The sequence below is a fragment of the Arvicanthis niloticus genome, chromosome 4, assembly GCF_011762505.2.
Source record: "Arvicanthis niloticus isolate mArvNil1 chromosome 4, mArvNil1.pat.X, whole genome shotgun sequence".
Lineage (NCBI taxonomy): Eukaryota > Metazoa > Chordata > Mammalia > Rodentia > Muridae > Arvicanthis > Arvicanthis niloticus.
Genome location: NC_047661.1, coordinates 51,359,499 through 51,378,555, shown reverse-complemented (window position 1 = coordinate 51,378,555; position 19,057 = coordinate 51,359,499). Strand labels below are relative to the sequence as shown.

General features: G+C 40.7%; 1 long non-coding RNA gene and 1 other non-coding gene across 2 annotated transcripts in view; one reads left to right on the top strand and one right to left on the bottom strand.

Moving 5' to 3' along the window:
• The window catches only part of LOC143441886 (uncharacterized), an 83,967-nt gene that overhangs the window by 6,756 nt on the left and 58,154 nt on the right, over positions 1-19,057 (bottom strand). The window contains exon 2 of the long non-coding RNA XR_013109630.1: positions 6,925-7,079. This is a non-coding gene — a long non-coding RNA (uncharacterized LOC143441886). The remainder of the gene's footprint in view (positions 1-6,924; positions 7,080-19,057) is intronic.
• Positions 5,242-5,372, top strand: LOC117708008 (small nucleolar RNA SNORA17). The gene has a single exon (XR_004606744.1). It is a non-coding gene; the product is annotated as a small nucleolar RNA SNORA17 (small nucleolar RNA).

The window sequence follows — 19,057 nt, the reverse complement described above, 5'->3', positions numbered from 1 at the left end:
ATACACGGGCCACATTGTTTCCCACAGGTGGTGGACAACGTGCGCAGAGCCAGCTCCGCAAGCGCCCCCCGCTGGTGTCTGCAAAAACCGTGAATAACATCTCTCTGTGTCCACCCTACCCCCTCTTTCTTTCTCTAATTCTTAGCTATAGCCTAACCCCTGCCTAATACAAAAGAACTAGGTCTCTCTCCCCACGTGTTCTCCAGCTCAAAGACAAGATGGCGGCGGCTTCTTAGCCCCCCACTCTTCCCATCCCCCCAGCTCCACAGAGGGGGTTCCTTCACAGCTAATAGCTGTCTTTCAAGCCACAATACCTGCTGTAACCCTCTTTCTAAGACTCCCTTGGCTGAGAGACTCCTTCTCGCGGCTGAGACCGTTCTCTCTTTCTCTCTCTCTCTCTTTCTCTCTCTCTCTCAAAATCACCAACTCCAAACTCTAGCCCCTAGTGCCCTGCCAGGTAGCTTCTTTTCCTACTCCCCCGTCATATGCGACAGGCTACAGCTATTTGGCTTAGCCTGCTTGCCTGAAGCAACAGGGCGGAACCCTGCTTGCTACCCAGCCCAGTGTTCCTTAGCCAGCCTATGCTTCCCCTCACCCTCAATCATTTGCAGCTGACTAAAGCTACTTAGCTCAGCCAGCTTGCCTGAAGCAGTGGATCTAAAATCCTGCCTGCACCCTTTGCCCCCTGTGCTGCCTGCCAGTTTCTTTCAAAGCTGCTGACTCCAATCCCCCTTCCACGTGTCTTTCCCATAGACACAGACTCTCACTCTTTCTGACTCTTAGCCCTCCCCAATACTTCTTACTTGCCTTAAACTTTTTTCAAAGTTGGCCTTTACTTTTATCTACATTTAAAATTTACCAGTTAAGAAAAAGAAAAGCGGGAATGCAGAACCTCTCTGCCAGAGCACCCAGACGCCACATGGCAGAGCTAGGCCCAACCCCCACTGCTTCTAAACCCGCCATTACTGCTCCTCCCCAACAGGAGGACCTGCAACAAACGTTCCTGTTTTTCAACAAAAATTTTAAACGTTTCCTTTTCTTCCTAACAGGAACACCTAGAACAACAATGCTTGTGTTTTTTCAACCAAAAATTTGTTATTTTTTCTATTTTAATGCTGCCTTTTCTCTCTAATACTTGTGATAGATGTCCAACATTATTTTTCAACCTTTATAATTTCTTCAAGGTTTAAAAGCCATCTAATTTCCTTCCACAGTTAAGTCAACGTGCTGATCACCATATCTTGAGTCTTAATTAACAACTAATTTCTTTTACAGGCAAAGTGTTGCTGCCAATCCCAGATACAAAATTAACATTGTTTTTCTCCCTCAGCTATCCAAGATACCTTCTAAGACTAAATTTCCTCAAACACCTTTGCTTTTCCAGGATCTTAACGACAGGCCACAAGGTGCTTGTTCTCAAGCAATTTAATGCCCCATGTCCAGCCTACAGACATCTCCCTGCCCGAGGTGCTGCTTCCCTCCTGTGATTATCCTACAGATATACCCACAGATCCAACAGAGTCCAGCCATCCTCTGGAACCTGCCTGAGATGCCAAGCTGCTTTCTCCCAGCCACCTCATCTGACTGCAGACTCCAGAGACACGCTGAGATCCAGAGACAGCGCCACCTCCTGGAACCTGCCAAGCTGCCTTCTTCCAGTCATCTCATCTGACTGAAGACCCCAGAACATGCCGAAATCCAGAGACCCACACCAGGCTCCAGAGATGCACGCCAGAACCCAGAGATGCTCACTACAGAAGACAGATCCAGACCTTCCAACTACAAATGAACTCTTTTGCCAAAGCCACATAGCTAAAGTTACATGTTAGTGAGGAAAACATAATGTCTATTTAGATTAATCAGATGTCATTACCCTCAAACTGTACAATCTATATTTAATTGTTTCAATGATTCCCTGCCTTCCAAACCCTACCCTCAATTCCCATTACCCTTGACTTGGTTATGCTACACCCTCTGGCCTACATAGTGTTTTATTTTGACCACCTCATCCAAAATTTTCACTAAAAACAGTGAGATGTTGGGCCGTGAAGACATGGTTTGGACATAGCCTGGTTGAACGGGCTTTAAACCCCGGAGACCCTTTTAGAGGGACGGTAGGATGTTTAGCCCTGTTCCTAGGCCCCCTTGATAGAGCGCTGGGTTTGAGATAGCCAGGAGACCCAACAGGACATTGCCTGTCAGGGACGGCATATTATCTCCCCACGCTCTGGGACTCCAAACTACTTCCATGTGGTCCACATCTCTCATTAACACAGAGTTGCCCCTCCTTTTATGAAAGAAAAGAGGGTGGGATGTTGGGCCTTGGACGAGGTAACTCCATTTAATCTGTTACCTTCAGTCACGTAGGACAGGTAGAGGGCATGATTAACAAGTCTCTACCTCCAGAGATTTAAATATTAATGAATTATCAAAAGGCCAGGGGCGTAGCTAATTAAGTTATTCCCTCCCCTTTCTCTCTTCCCTATAAGACTGGTCTCCCCTGGCCTTTGGGGGGGGAAGCGCACAGCACCTACATCCATTCACCATGTCATGAACAATAAAAGCTTTGGAAAACCGGACTCCACATGCCCATGGTCTCTCCGCCTGATTCCCAGCTTTTGGAACCCTGGAACCTTGCCGATACAGCCGCCGGCCTGCCCACCGACAGCTACATGAATGTGGGGCTGGCGGCGCGGGAAGCCCTGGTGCCAGACCGCCCTGAGACTCTGTCGCCGGACTCCCTCCTTTCCCCGCCCGCGAGATTTCTGCCCTACAGAGCCACTACAGATATTCATCTTATGAATGAAAGAGCTTCCTGCCTAATACTCGCTTCAGAGTCTTACACACATGTTCTGCAGTGTGTGCAATTTATCCACAGATATTTTGCAATTTTTGTGTTTAACCGTTGATATTACTCTAATGCAAAAACGGGTATCAGAAGTGGTGTTAGTTAGTGATCCAGCAGTCAAAAGCAAAACAATTGACTCTGGAGGTGGAAAAGATGTAGGCCTATGTTACACAATTGGAAACAGTAAAAGATTACATGTCCACTGAGCCTGATAGTCTCAGGGGAAGGGCTGCAAAAAGTGAGAATGGAAGTTACTTTTATATTCTTCCTTCTGCAAAGTATGACAGTAAGGAGACTAGCCAAATAAAGAATCAGGTGATTAAAAAAACTGAAAGGAACTGTATAATCCAGTGAGGGAAGTCCTTAAAGAATTAGAAAACCAGAAAATCAGTTCTAAATAAATCAAGTTGAAAACGTTTCCTTTCCATGTAAGCCTATAGGTGTTCCAAATTTACTAAAAATAGTCTCATCAAATTGACAAGAGAAGGAGATATATTGAATTTCCTCCACCAAACACCACTAGAAATATACATTGACCAAATAAATACGAGTTTGTTAAATTGGTGGCATTCCAAAGGCCTCTTGGAGGGCTTTAAAGCCTGAGTGAGTGATTCTAAAACAAGTAGTGTATAGAAAGTTTCTAGTGTAGATCAAGCAAATCTGGATGGACAGACACAGTGAAATAAAAGCCTTGAAGCAGATTTGATGAGCAAGATATTATACTTAATAGGCAAGTTAATTACCAAGTCCACACTACTGAAAAGTATTCCTGTACAACTAAAGCAATAGTTCTCAACTTGTGGATCATAAGCCCTTTGGAGGTCATATATCAAATATCCTGCATATCTGATATTTACAGTTTAATTTATAATAGTAGCAAAATTATAGTAATTAAGTAACAATTAAATAATTTCATGGTTGGGGATCACCACATTAATTACTGATGCAATTTTCACTGTATTCAAATAATGCAGTAAGGTAAGAAAGCAGGATTTTGAAATCCTGACCCAACTTCTTTGATAATGCATTTATCTTAGGAACTTAGTGGGTGTCTTGTCTATTTGATTCTTACATCCTTCAAACACAGTTTGCTTTTCTTTCCTTCCTTGTTTTGAAAATAGGAAAAGTGGGCTTTTCTAGGCATTACTGAGATCAAACCTGCTTTTCTGTTCCTTGTTAAACAGTGTTGAGACCACAGAAAGATTAGTTAGTTGTTTGCTCAAGGACAGTCTTATTCCTGAAAGATAATGCTGTGAAAAATTAATACTGCCACTTGTCATCAAGCTTTTCATCAAGGTCATTACTCTTCTGTGTCTAGCAAGCCACAGCTTTGAAAATCTCTAAATTCATTTCATGTAGCTAACACCTATCATGAATTTTAGACATACCATGGTCATTGTTTCTTTATCCTCAATATTGATCAGAGATTTGCCAGTCAGAAAACTAATGTGTAATGGTCTAGAAAAAAAAAAAAAAAGCCTTGATTTTTGTCTTCAGCTGAAGAGAGCATGAACTCACTTCCCACTTCTGTTGTGACCATGAGGTTAATAAACAAGGAAGAATTTCTTATCCAATGGAGCCAAGAGAATTTCTTCCACAAACTAGAATCAAAATCTAATAAATCAACTTCTTTTACAGGCCAGATAGTCTTCAGCATCCCTACTGCTAGAAGTCATCAGGGGCTGTGAACCAGAAGCAACTATCTCTCTCACTAGTCCACTTTGATCACAGAAGTTTTTTAGATAACTGTAGTCAACCATTGTGTGTAACAAGTGTGTGACACCCTTATTATATTTTTAGAGGAGGATTCCTGTCATGCTTTTCTTTTTAGTTCTCTTTAGTTCTTTTTAAATAGTTTAGATTATCAGACAGCATGAGGTTATATCCCATTCTGCAAAAAAGGATGCTGTGCTCCTGAGAGATAGGGAACATAGTTAGACACTGTTTCTGGATGTGCCCTTAGGAGAAGTATAAAACTCAACTCCCGGTCCTCTGTCTGAAAAAAAAAGCAATACACCTTGGTTTTCCTACTACTATTGCAATCCATACAAAGTTCACATGATTAGTCTATCTTTGCTCATTAAAATATCCCTGTATCTTTTTGCACTTCCTAAACAGGGAATTTTCTTGTAGGCATTGGTTGGCTATGTTATTTCTGCTACTATGTACTTGGAAATATCATCAGAACCATTGGTATGATAGTCCCTACTTCAAATTCTAGTCACAAGCCTCAGGACTGGCCTACACTTCTGACCCACTGGTTATGAATCATGGATACCAGGACCCAGTTCTAGAGTTCAGTTGTTTTTCTAGAGGAGCTCACATAATTCAGGGATGCTTTATTTTTCTATTTATTAAAAAAGAAAAACAAAAACAAGCAAAAAACACTATATACTGCCCCTAGAGGAGTTGCAGGTATGGCTGCTGTGTCACATGTGTGTCATTGGTGGCAGAGAGTAAAGAGACCGTGTCTATGTTCAGTGTTCTGACATGCAAGTATCTGAATGGTTAGTAGCCTAGCACTCCTTGAAAAAAAAGTGAGTCAGAGATCACCACCAGTCCAGAACCATGCATGCCTGGGGCGGAAAGAGCATGCCTGAGATGACCCCTGGCCAATGCTATAATGCAAGGACTGAGCATACACTCCAGAGACCATCCCTGAGATGACCCTAGACACTAAGAGACCCTAGGCACCACTAAGAGGAGCAAGTGGTAGAGGAATGGAGAAAGAGAAACAGAAGGATGTGGGCACAACAAAGAGATGTAGACCTGGAGACTTGAGGATAATGAATGCTACCTCAGACTATGGTAGGTCTTGGCCTATGCTGTAACAAGGAACCACATCTGGGCTGTGGCCATGTGGCAGCAGGGGTCTATTACCACCAAAGGCCAGGCAGACATCCCTGGCCTAAGCTGCCTTACAGGAATATGCTGATGTCTGAGGACTGTGCAGAATTGGCCTAACCCCTCATGTGGGCATTGTAGAAACGCTGGCTCTGTGAGCATGAGAGGAGAGCTGATCCTATACCTAGTCAGCTGCAGTACTCAGGAGAGTGGCCTTGCACATTGCAGGAGTTATAGATAAGTCATTCCTCAGGATAGGAATGTGGGAAATATGGCCCTGCCACTCCTCTCCCCTGTGATGGCATGGACAAGGGAGAGATAACCTCCTTCCTCTGATCCACTGCCTTCTCAATACCTGTGGTAGGTGGGAGAGTTGGCCCTGGAGTCATGAGAGCAAGAGAACTGTCCCTGGCTGTCATAAACTGCAGAACTTTGGAAAGAAAGCCCTGTATTTCAACTGGGCAGCTCAGTAGAGCTGACTCTGGTGGCAGTGATGCTGGAGACCTATCCCCGAGGGTATGACCCTCAGAGAGCTGGCACTAATCATGTTTCTGGCACGTGGTCATGACATGGGTAAGGGAGAGATGACTCTCCCCAACTTCTTGCCACCTACAACAGTCAGAAGAGTTGTCTCTGAGGTCATTATAGCATGAAAATAGGTCCTGCCCTTCACCTACTGGGAGCACTTGGGAGAGGGTGGCCAGTACCTCATCTGGGCAGCACAGCAGAGCTAGTCCTGAATATGGGGTTTGTGGGTGATTTGGTCCCAGTGATGTGAGTGTGGAAGAGAGTCAACCTTGCTTCTTGTCTGGTGTGCAATGGCATCAGTGAGGGAGAGATCCCCTCCCCTCCCTTTTGCCCACACCACTGTTAGCAGGCAAGAGAATAGACCCCTATGGGGTCATGAGAGCAGGAGGGCTGGCCCTGCCCCTCACCTGCTGCAGAACGCAGAAGAGATCAGGCTCTCCGCCTCACCTGGGCAGCACAGTTGAGCTGACCCTGATGGCTGAGTTGAACTGGTCCTGTGGGTGAGAGTATAGAAGAACTAGCCCTACTTCTCATCTGCTGCAGAGCAGAATAGGCAAAGGAAAGATGACCTCCCCAACCCTCATGCCTTGCAACCTATGGCAAGTAGGAGAGGTGGCCCTGTGGGCATGAGAGCAGGAGAACTGTCAATGCCCCTCACATGCATAAGCACTTGAGCAGTCGGGAGAGCAGGCACTGTTCCTCACCTGGGCTGTGGAGCAGAGCTTGTCCTGGACATGAGGTATGCAGGTAAGCCAGCCCCAAGGATGTGATCAAGGAGAGTTGGCTCTGCCTCTTGTCTGCTGTGCAGTGATGTGGATGAAGGAAAGACATCCTCCTCTCCTCCCTTGTACTTCACCATCTATGGCAGATAGAAGAACCAGGAGTCAAGAGAGTGGGAGACCTGACAATGTGTCACTGGCTGCAACACTCAGGAGAGTGAGCACTGTACCTGGCCTGGGCAGCAGGTTAGAACTGACCTTCATTTTGGGGATTGATGGTGAGCTATCCCTGAGGGCATGAGAATGGGACAGCCTGGTGTCTGGCCAACTTAGATACCTCTCGGGCCCACATCCCAAGCTTTGAATTGACCCACCCCAACATCTACAACATAGATGAATCTATGGGGTTGGTAAAGGGGCTGGTCCTACAGATCCAAAACTACAGGATCTCCATGAAACAAGGCAACAGCAGGATGTCCGAGAGGAGTCCCAGTGAGATTCTAGTACTGGCAGAGTGGCAGAAGCCAGAGGCCACATACAAGACCAATGCATCATGGCAATGAACATTTGTAGGCAAAAAGTGTGGACAAAAGGATATACTGTGGGACTCACTGTGACACATTACAGCTTCCACAATGAGATTTTTTTTTTCTGTTGGAAGTTAGGTTGGAAAGGTGGAGGGCATGCATGATGAGAGGGCAGGATGAGTGGGATTAGATGCATGATGTGAAATTCACAAAGAAACAAAAAAATACATCTTTTAAGACACTAGACAAGTAGTCGGATGAAAAAAAAAATACATAGTGTGCAAGAAGATGTCTCAGAAGATAAACTGCTTGCCACACATGCATGAAGACCTGAGTTTATATTTCCAACTTAAACATAACAACGAGCATGGTTGTACACACCTGTAATTTCAAAAGCTAGCATGGTGGTAAAGAACTGTAATTTCAGTGCTGGAAACAAGGACCTAAGAGTGAAGACAGACTGATCCCAGGGCCTCATTGGTCAGCCAGTTTATCTGAGTGAGAAAATTCCAGGTTCAATAGACCTTGTGTCACAAAATAAGGAGAAGAGCAAGTTTATACACCTAGTTTACACACACACACAGACACACACTCATTCATACAACTGAGATGCATGTATAGTAGTTCTAAGCTTCCGTGTTCTCTTTGAGCAAACCTCCCGAAAAGCATCTCTATGTGTCAGGTATTCCTGAAGCTCCCTTGACCCTGTCCTTCTGGGGTTTATCCCTTGTTTGTATTGGCTTGACTGATTTAACTATGTTTATTACCTCAACTTTCAACCCTTCTACTATCCCTGGAGATCAAGAGATGTGGGACTCAAAGTCCGAACATCCTAATCACATTATTGGGTCTCCTGGCAACAAGATCCTATGAGAGTATTCAAGAGTGTGCCAAGACCAACCTCATTAGGACAAAAGATGTTTCTGTCATCAAAGAAATGTCAGTGAATTTGGATGCTCTGTGTTGCAAGCTTCTATCACCCAAGAAATTATAAAACTCTTCCCTATGCCAGAGATCAGAGTTGAAGACCAAACATACAGCAAAGGAACCTCCCAGCATCTAGCTACAAGGATGTAAAAAGCTTTGACTCAGGAAATCAAGCCTAGATGAGATATAAATTTCTTATTTTATCACACTATATAATGTAATATTAAGATAAGGCATAAGGTCCTACCCCTTTGTTGAGTAATATTGAAACTAAAGAAAAAATAATTTTTAAAATGATGTTGAGCTGAAGAGATGGTTCAGTGGTTAAGAGCATGCCATGCTTTTGTAGAGGACTCAAATATGTTTCCCAGAACCCATGTCAAACAGCTCATAGTCACCTATGACTCCAGCTGCAGAGGACAGCACACCCTCCTCTGACCTCTGAAGATATAAACTCATGCACACATATATTCAAATCCCAATACACATACTAATAATGAGAACTTCATATTTAAAAAATATAGGTACTTTTTCTAGAACATATTAGTCTCTAGAAGCTTATTATGAAATAACTATTTATAGGTATTCACACAGAGATAAAAACCAAAATAGCAGAGCATGGTAAAGACTGGCCAGCGTATACCATACACATTTCTTTACTCCTGAGCTCAAGGCTAGATCAATCCTCTCAGCCTCAGTGAAGCAAGCTGTGGAAGATTTTCTCCAAAAGAAGGCAGGCAAAACTGATGTGTGACTTTTCTACTGTACACTTTCTCTGGAAGATCCTCCACACTCTTCTGTAGCTTAAATTAGAAAAACCACAATAATCCTGGAAAGCGTTTGCAGACAGAGATGGAATCGTAAGATGTGAGGAGTCTTGGTCCCAGCCAGCATCAATACTTGGAGAGCCAGAAACTCAAGCAGCATGGTTTTCTAAGCTATAAATAAGTGTTGCTTCTGTTACACCATGGGGAATTTAGAAAATATTTGTTACAGCAGCTACCCCTGTCCAAATGAACTTCTGTCTGTAATACTTTTAGATTCATGGGCGTCTAGATTGGTAAGTTTGGCATCTGTGCTGAGTATTCTGAATAACAAGACGCAATGGCACAATTGCTCCACTTCCACCCTTTTCAAGTAGGCTTCTGGAGCGTAATGGATACCAACTGTATTTTAGCTTTCTGTGTGTATTCTACTCAGTAAAGAACAATGTGACCATTCGATAATATATGTTAAAATCTATTTAATTTCCCAAGGTTCACATGCAAACACATGTATATTTCTAGCTGGCAGATGCTTTTCATACTTCTTTCCAGCAATGGTCAAGCTTCACTGGAGTCTACTTTGGGAAAAAGTAGAAATTCTAATATATTGTAATCAAGAAAATTCTCCCAAGAAAACAAGGATGCTCCAATTGCATGTCAGAATGGAGTGTCAGAATCCACAGAACAGTTGAGAAAAATCTCAGTCCTAAAAGTTCTATAAATAGGGGCAGATTCAGAAAAGAACATTCTACCCCCAACATACACGCACATGCGCAGGCACGTGCACACACACACACACACACACACATATATACACACACACACATATACACACACACACTAAATGTGAAGGCACTGAGAATTTTTGTATTTGTGACCACAGAAAATTCCATATAAAAGATGAGTCAAAAATTAACTAGGAGTACTCCAGATGGTCTTGATCCTATACTATATTTGCCATTACTTCATAAGCAATGAGTTTGTTGGAAAATGTGACATATGTAAAAGTATCAAGCAGAATCCAATTTTCAACTGGTTCTAGACCAGTTCTACTGATAAGAAAATCTAGCAAAACTTGATGATAAGTGAGCCATTCCTAAAAAACGTGATCTTTTCTGAGCTACACACAATGCTTTCCTATTTTATCAGTATATGCGCATCCAAAGATGCAAGAAAGCCAGCTGTCTCCACAACACCACAGCCCACTTCTGCCTTGTCTATCAGACAGAGGATCTGTGCTGCCAGTCTACTGTCAGCAGTGGGGGAGAGAAAGCCAAGCAGTATCAGTGATTCTCTGTGCCTTAAACTTTACCACATTAGCCAAGAATAATTAACAATGGTCTGAAAGGAATTGAATTTTTTTTTCCAAAAAAAAGCAACAATTCACACTTCAGCATTTATGCAAATTTGAGTAATTTAAATGTATGAGATGATTAAGAAAGAATCTTCTCTTTAATTCCCCAAGAGTGTGTGTGTGTCCTTTTCTCTTTATGCAAATTTCTAGGATAGTCTGTTCTTTGATTCTTTTCTTAGATCACCACAGTGTTTAAATATAAAACACTGTAAATATATACGATGGAGTTAGAATCTTGCCTGTGGGTTCATATGAAACTATGTAAACCTCTAACAAGAGCAGTATTTAAACTGATTTTGAATTGTCACGCTCAAGTAGAGAAGAGTGGTACAAAAAAATTATAAACGCAAATGTCTGTGGAAAGTCTTTCAGAACAATTTGTCAGGTCTAATAAATGTAGTGCCTACATATAAACTCTTAAGTGCCTTAAAGCTTTGTGCCCTTGCATCAATTAACATTTAATTTGACTTTTTAACAACCTCACTTATCTCTTGTTTTTTTTCATGCCTGTGAAGCTAACAAATGTTAGCTTTTCAAAGCTGACAGTTTATGACTACTTATAACCAACACAATTTCAGGGTAATGCAGTAAGAGATTAATAGACCACAGGGATGACACAGCCATAGGGCTTGCTATTAAAAGAGGGATGAACTACCATGATAGTCAATGCCTCCCTTGAATAAATGTATTTGAAAGCTAGCTAAACTGATGTCAAGAGGGGAAACTTCATCTTCATTATATTAGTAGTACTTTTAATTATACCTCAGAAGTAATGTTAGGCTTTTGTTTATAAAATAATAAATAAATAAGACTTTACAAATGCCCTATCTTCTGATACTGGAAGTAGAATGCAAAAAGAAAATGTGTCAAGGAAGAGACTGAAAGAAGTAAGAATTTTATTCTCTTATTATTTCTTCACTCATATGTGGTTGTCTCTCTCTCTTTTTCTCTCTCTTTGTGTGTGTCTGTGTGTGCATGTGTGTATGTGTGTGTGTACGTGTGCGTGTGTGTTTGTGTGTGTGTAATGGTACCCAGGTAGGAGAGAAGAGGGCATCAGATCTCCTGGAACTAGAATTGTGGGCCTTTCGTTGTAGGTGCTGGGAACCTCACTCTGTTGCTCCCTCAGACCACAAGTGCTCTAACCACTGAACAATCTCTCATAAGCCCCCATGAATTTTAGACTTAAGTTATTAAAAATAATGTCACCATTTTAGGATATAAAATACTTAGTATTTACACACACACACACACACACACACACAAAACACATCAGTTCTTGGTATTAAGAAACACACAAGAATTAACTCCACTGAACTGGGAAAAAATGCAGAGGCAAATTAGTTAATGGCTAAAGAGAATTATCCTGTTGTCTTTTCAAAAAGAGCATCCATGGACCCTCTAATCATGGATCTCTTTCAAAACTAATTGAAGTACATTTCCAAAAAATATCATATACCAGTTGGATGAGGAGGAATATCTAACCCTGATTGTAATTCCTTTCCAATTAGGTCTTTAGCCTTGGCCATTCAGCCTCCATCCTCCTCAGAGCTGTCTTTCCAAATCAAGTGGAATGAGAAGCAAGCTCTCAAACATAGAAGCATAGTGTAGTCCTGGCATAGTCCCAGGTCTCCCTTCCAGTTATGTTTAACAAGATCTCTGTGCCAGGGCTGACGGCAGGTGTGTGACAGACAATGATTTTGCCTATGTGAATGATTCCTCCAAAGACTCAACCCGTGCCCCCCACCCCACTCAGTCCCACACTGTAGTCTACTCTCTGAAGAAATCAACGAAAGCACTTTATAGGAAGTCCAAGATGCACTGTTTTGGGTCCATTCCATAAAGGATTTCCTTTCAAAGAAATAGCTTTAAATCAGTATGTTTGTACATGACAAATGGAAAATTTGGAGATTTTATTGCTAAGCCTGTGTCCAACTTTTCCTATGATAATTCAATCATATTTATGTACTTATATCAAAAATAACTGAAGTGGAAACTGAAAAGAGGACTTAGCATTAAAGAGTATTGGTTACTCTGCCAGAGAACCCAGGTTTGAGTTCCAGCCCCGACATCATAGCTCATAACTATCTGTTACTTGAGTCTCAAGAGATCTAATACCCTTTTTCAGTCCACATAGGTACTGAAAATACGATACCCACATACATACATGTACACAAAATGCTCAAATATATAAAATAAAAAGAAGAGAAAAATTATTTTAAATCACTGAAGCAAAATTTTGTAAAATACAAAATTTCAGATGGGTTTTGATTTTTCAGGCTTTTGGGTACATGAGTATGGGCTGGGTACAGTCTGTGTCAAAATACTAAATCATCATACTGTGAAGAAATTCCCTTCATGACCTGAAAACATCTAATGACTTAGGTTATTGAAAAAAGAAGAGCTGATTTAAACCACATATCACTCAAAGATATTTTAAATAAATTACCTGTTGTATGTTAAAAGCAGAGAAGATTCATGTATTGTGTGTGTGTATATATATCATAAAACAATTATTTTATAGTAAATGAATGAAGTTGTATTATCACACTTCCAAATTATTCCTCTCCTTTGAGATTATCCAATTAATATTAGGTTTTTAATACCCTTTCACTCCTCATTTCTCCAAAACTTCCAGACATTTTTATGCAGAAGGCTCGTTTTAGTTCTCTAATCAGTTATTTCCATGCATGCTTATATATTTGCTAGATCTTCATATTTTTTCAATAAAAAAATAAACATGGTTGTATAAGAAGTTTATTAATTCTACACCTTAGTGTCTTCTGGCCCGTTACCTGAGGGAAACTAGATAATACTCTAAAATATGTACATTCTAGTGTCTATGCAAGTTTACTCCCAAAATAAGATTCTCACTCAGGGAATACACACCACCTATTAGTAATGAGAAACCCCATTCTGTGTATGAATAATCACCCCAAACTCACCCAGAATCTGAGGAAAAGTAGTGGGTCATACTAAAACCCTATAAACAGATATGGCAACCTCTGAGATCAAGTTTCCATAAGGATAATTACTATGGCAAGATGATTAGATAAATAAAGAGGAAAAAGAAGTTCATCAGAAGAAATAACGGGGATCAAGCAAGTAGATGGAAGAAAAAAGAGCAGAGTGCTGTGAGAGAGGAAGTGGTGAAGTTATCCTCAGATGTCGGACTGGAGATGTTCACTAGGAAGCATGCTTGCCTAGCATGCCTAGGGTTGGTCCCCAGCGGAAAGCAAACTAGGTGCCATCAATCATACTCATATTGTCCATGGAGGCAGGAAGATGAGTAGTTAAGGGTGGTCCTTGGCAAGTTGAAGGCCAGACTGAATGCAACTACATGAGACCCCAAACTCAAAAAAAGAATAATCCCTGGAAATTTTATATCTTACTTTGAAGGTCAAGAGAAAAATAGGTTTGTAATGGCTGAGATGTCTAAACTAAATTATTTTAGCTGAAAAATCAAATGAGATCATCATCCAGCAATATAACAACTAAAAAGATGAATAAGTCAAAGAAAAATGTTAACAATGTATATTTCTGCCTGAAAGCTTTGAAATGAAGCAAAAGGGCCCAGATAAAGAGGAAGAGGAAGAGGAGGAGGAGGAAGAGGAGAGAGAGGAGAAGGAAGATGAGGAGGAAAGTGAAGAAAAAGATGAGGAGAAAGATGAGGAAGAAGAAGATGAAGTAGAAGAAAAGAAAAAGTAAAATTGAAAAACAAAAAAGAACAAAAGATCCTGAACAAAATTTAGTGAAGGCAGTATACTGAGTAAAATGTGAAAATTCTGGTTTTCTTTGTTTTTTTATTTTTTTATTTTTTTAAATTGGATATGTTACATATTTACATTTCAAATGTTTTCCCCTTTTTCCAGTTTCCCTTCCAGAAACCCTCTATCCCATCCTCCCTTCCTCTGCTTCTATGAGAGTGCTCACCAACCCATCCACCACTTCTGCCTCCACACCCTGGCATTCCCTACACTGGGGCATCCAGCCTTCCCAGGACCAAGGACCTCTCCTCTCACTGATGTCTGACAAGGCTATCCTCTGCAAATAAGAAGAGGAACTTCCAATACAGAGCCAGGAAAACAAAGTTTGTTTTGTTTTGTTATGTTTTGTTTTCCTAAAACCTGACATAATATTCTTTAAATAATTATTGGTTTAAAACAAAAATATATCAATACTTAAAATACTTAAAAAATATCATCAAAACTTAAGTACAAAGAAAATTGAATAAACTGTTAAAACTGTTTCATATAACTTGATCAAAATGAAAACCAAATACAATAAGATGTGAAACATGACTAAAGAGACATAGTACACATACAAATATTAACAATATTCATCGAGACCTAGTTATGAAACATGTAGAATGAGATATTTCAAAAAATAATTTGTGCAAATTCTAACATAAAGAAGAAAATATAATGATCAAATGGGAGCAAAAGAAACTTGAGCACAGCAAATAACCAACAAAAATATTCTAGGAATAAATTAGAATTGTTAATAAATATTAAGATATGCATAAATTATTTTCAACTATAAAAATACAGTCACATGAATACGTGGAATCTACCTACAGCTACATGACAAGTAACATTGAAATCAAAAGACAAAGACAAACAAAAATAAAAGAAGGCAAAAAAAAAAAACAATAACAAAAAAAAAAACCCTATCTCTATGTGCATATGCATGTTCAGACACAGATAACAGTGTATAACCAGAGAAGTAGATCTTTCAACAAAGAAAACAGCCACAGTGCCTAAAAGCACTAATATTAAGAACATATATTCAGAAACTATTATGTTTTTATATGCCCAAGCCCTTTCTTTTTGTTTGTTTGTTTTTTGTTTTGTTTTGTTTTTCAAGACAGGGTTTCTCTGTGTAGCCCTGGATGTACTGGAACTCACTCTGTAGACCAGGCTGACCTTGAACTCAGAAATGCTGGGATTAAAGGCATGTGCCACCACTGCCTGCACCCAAACCCTTTCTAACATTACAATAGAACAAAAATTCTAGAGCTCTTAAGAGGTGTTTCTTAATCAGAATTCATGCGAGTAGGCCTAACACCATCCTGACACAGTTTAGTTAAGCTGCTAAAACAAAGCAGTTTAAAAGCATGGTTCCAGAAATGAGACTTTTTACCCACCAAACAAAAACTGTATGCACATGCTTTTGCAAAAATAAAATAAAATAAAATGCTCCAAAATTATTCACAAATATCTAAAACTTTTAAAAGTCATAAGATAGGAAACTATAATTTCCTACTATAATGCAAAAAAAAAAAAAAACACTAGAAACTAACTATTGAACAATAACCCAGAATATCCACACTTGTATATTTTAAAACTATCTCTTTTTTTTTCAACTGTAAGGCCCACTAGAAAAAGAACTCACGATCCGTGGAGAACTGCAGACGCACCCCAAATCACTCACGAGAAACACAACTTGATGCAAACGCAAGAGGTTTACTGGCTAGCCAGGGCTGTCTTCCCTTCAAGCCCGTGCAGGGGCCGAGAGATTCCGCAGCCCCGAACAAAAGAAGTTTACAACTTTTAAGGGGGGATCTACAAACCAGGTGGGGGTGGAGTTAGGGAAGGGGGAAGGCTGAGAGTGGAGTTAGGGAAGGGGGAAGGAGGGGGAACAGGTCACTAGGTCATCGATACATTTGATCTCAAATTCCTAAGATGGATGGTGTGTCACTTTATAATTGGCTATTACGAACTAGTTTCACACTATATATCATGAGCTCCAGTTAAAGGGGGTCAGGCTTATCTCAAACTTTTAGCATCCTGGCACCAACTGTCTCAGGGCTGTTAGTTCAAAGCGCGGCCAGGCTAATCTCGGGCCCATAGCATCCTGACACCATGAATCTTAAGGTGTGTTTAGTTAGGGCCATCTGTTCAAATGGTCAGCTAATTTCCTGGGACTGAGGCAACACAGTGTTTGACTTACAGGTTTTTATGTCTTTGCTTTTAAGAGTAGGGTTCAGGGGAATCAACTTATGATTTTTCTATCTTTCACAACCATCTGTCATTTATATTTTTAAATTACAGGAAATGCTTGGAGTTTGGAAGGGATGAATATAAGTAGTTCAGAAGTTAGGGAAGAATGTGAAGCCTCAGTCTAGGCCACCAAATAGTGAAATTGTTTTAAAGATCTTTTAAAAACTAAAGAATAACTTTTACCATCTCTAGAATTCAGTGACTTTTGAGAAAAAACATTCCATGCACAGTGGACAGTTTGCTACAGGAGACTGAAGTTTGAAGAGTTCCAGCTCAGGAACTGCTAATCTCACCTCTACATGATTGTATGTTCCAGGACAGCAACCGAATAGCTTTTTAGAGTCACAGACTTGAGACACATAAGGAAAGACTCACACAGCAGGTGTTAATTAAGCCTTACCAAAAGACACTGCTAAATTTGTTAGCTCAATTAGTGCTACAATCAGGTCTTGGGTTCTTGTAAACACTCATTTTAGCATTTATTTTTCACTGAATACACAAAAGTACAGGGGAAATGCGACTATTCGTTCCTGCACCAACAACTACTGGGCTTTCCTTTGCCTCTGAGACTACCTTCCCCCATGTTGTAATAGTGGGACCAATAAAAAGAACTGTTCTTTTGGTGGTCTTTGGATGTTTGTTTGTTTGTTTGTTTGTTTGGAGAGGTTGTTGTTTGTTGCTTGACTTTTAGCTGAGCAAACTTAACAGTCAGGAAAAGAACCGCAAAAGCAGAAAAATGGCCAGCTGGTTGCCAGCTGAAAAGAAAGGGCAGAGCCTTGGAGACCAGGAGGCCTGAGAACTGCTGGGGTCTTGACAATGGCAGAAAACATGGAAAGTGCATGTCCTGGGAGCTGTGGTGCAGAGCAGAGCACAGCAGGCTGCCTTGACAGATAGAAAAGGATCTTTCAGAGCAGCCGGTGCAACAGGAACAGGAGACAATGGTGGCATTACAGTAACACTGACAATGCCCTTCTCTGAAACAGTAGCAGTAACCTTAAAGGCCAAGTGTCTTTGACTCCCCAGGCTATGATCTGTAACACTAGCTGCTGCGGAGGGCTGAGGCACTGCATCTTCCTAGGCTTAAGCTAAGCTGCCAGAACTGGAAAAGCCAATGGTCTCAGAGGTTGGAGATTTACAGCAGCAGAGCTATACCAGCAGAATGACAGCTTGCTACTGTTCCCGCCTGTCTGTTGCCACCCCTTGCTATTGTCACAGGCCAAAAGATAAAAAGCCAGCAAAACACAACCCAAGAAGCCTCTTACTTCTCCATGGTTTCTTCGGGAGCTGGGTGAAAGGACCTCTGTCAGGTGCCTGGTAACAAATTGAGTGCATTAAAATCTTTGACTAAGTTATTCCATCTAACAGGAGTTTAACATCCATCTTAAAATGTAAATTTCAATTTGTTTATATCTTAAAATGATTTAGCAAGATGCAGCTTGGATCACCTACTCCCATTCCTAACTCCAACTGTAGCAGCCACACACTGGAACACATGACTAGACAACACTATCTTTTTAGCGCCTATTTCTGGTTCTCTGTTGTTTTGTTATTGTTTTGTTGTTTTGTTGTTTATACAATATTTATTTACTTGTTCATTTTTGTCCCTAGAGAATTGTGAACGGCATGCCAGTGAATACCCCCATCCAGCATCAAATTTTTAGACAGCAAGGAGAAAGAAAACAAGATCTGAGATGCTCTTCTTGCGTAATCAAACTTTCAAACAATTTTATGTTTTTAGACATTAATTCTAAGGAGAAAAATACAAACCGTAAGAAGACCCCACATACACATCAGCTACAAACATTTTCTTTGACAAGTGAATGCAAGTCCCTGGAAATGAAGAGATCCTCTGATACATCCTTGTATCTATATTTCTTTGCATAATTTCTATGGCATGGAGATATTTACTGGACTAGACCAAATATTGGCTGAAAAGAAAAGACAGTTACGGGATTACACCTAAAAAGCCAGTAGCTGGGAAGGTACCGTGGACAGGCTTCTGGAGTGGAAAAAGTGTCTAGAATCTCTCATTCTTCTCTAGGCTTTAAGATACTGAGTATTACCACACTTATTTCTGTGTGTTATTGCTGGGGTTAGCAATAGGTCTATATGTTTAATCTGCAACAATCATATCAACTAATTCCTGCTTGCCAGGAACAGATCTAGAGAAGAACATGGACTCTAGTTCAGATGGATGGCATGGAGAAAGAAATTCTTGGGATTCTGGAAAATATTTCTCTTCCTTATAAGAGGAAGACTGGAGGACAAAGGCCACGTCTAGCCTTCTCCTTCCTTACTAAAAGTGAAGTGTCATGTGCAAAATAGTGTACGGATTGTCAGTAGCCATATGGCTGGAAGCCATGTCAGTAACATTGACCACAGAAGTGCAGGTTGTACTGAGTCAGCTGCCAAAACAATGGGGAGATGAGATGGTCTTACTACAGACTTCCTGGTGAGATAACCAGACAAAACTTTAAATTTTCAATCATTGTTAGTTACCAACATATGCCAAGATAATTATACAGTGTATAAAAACCAGTGTTGCTT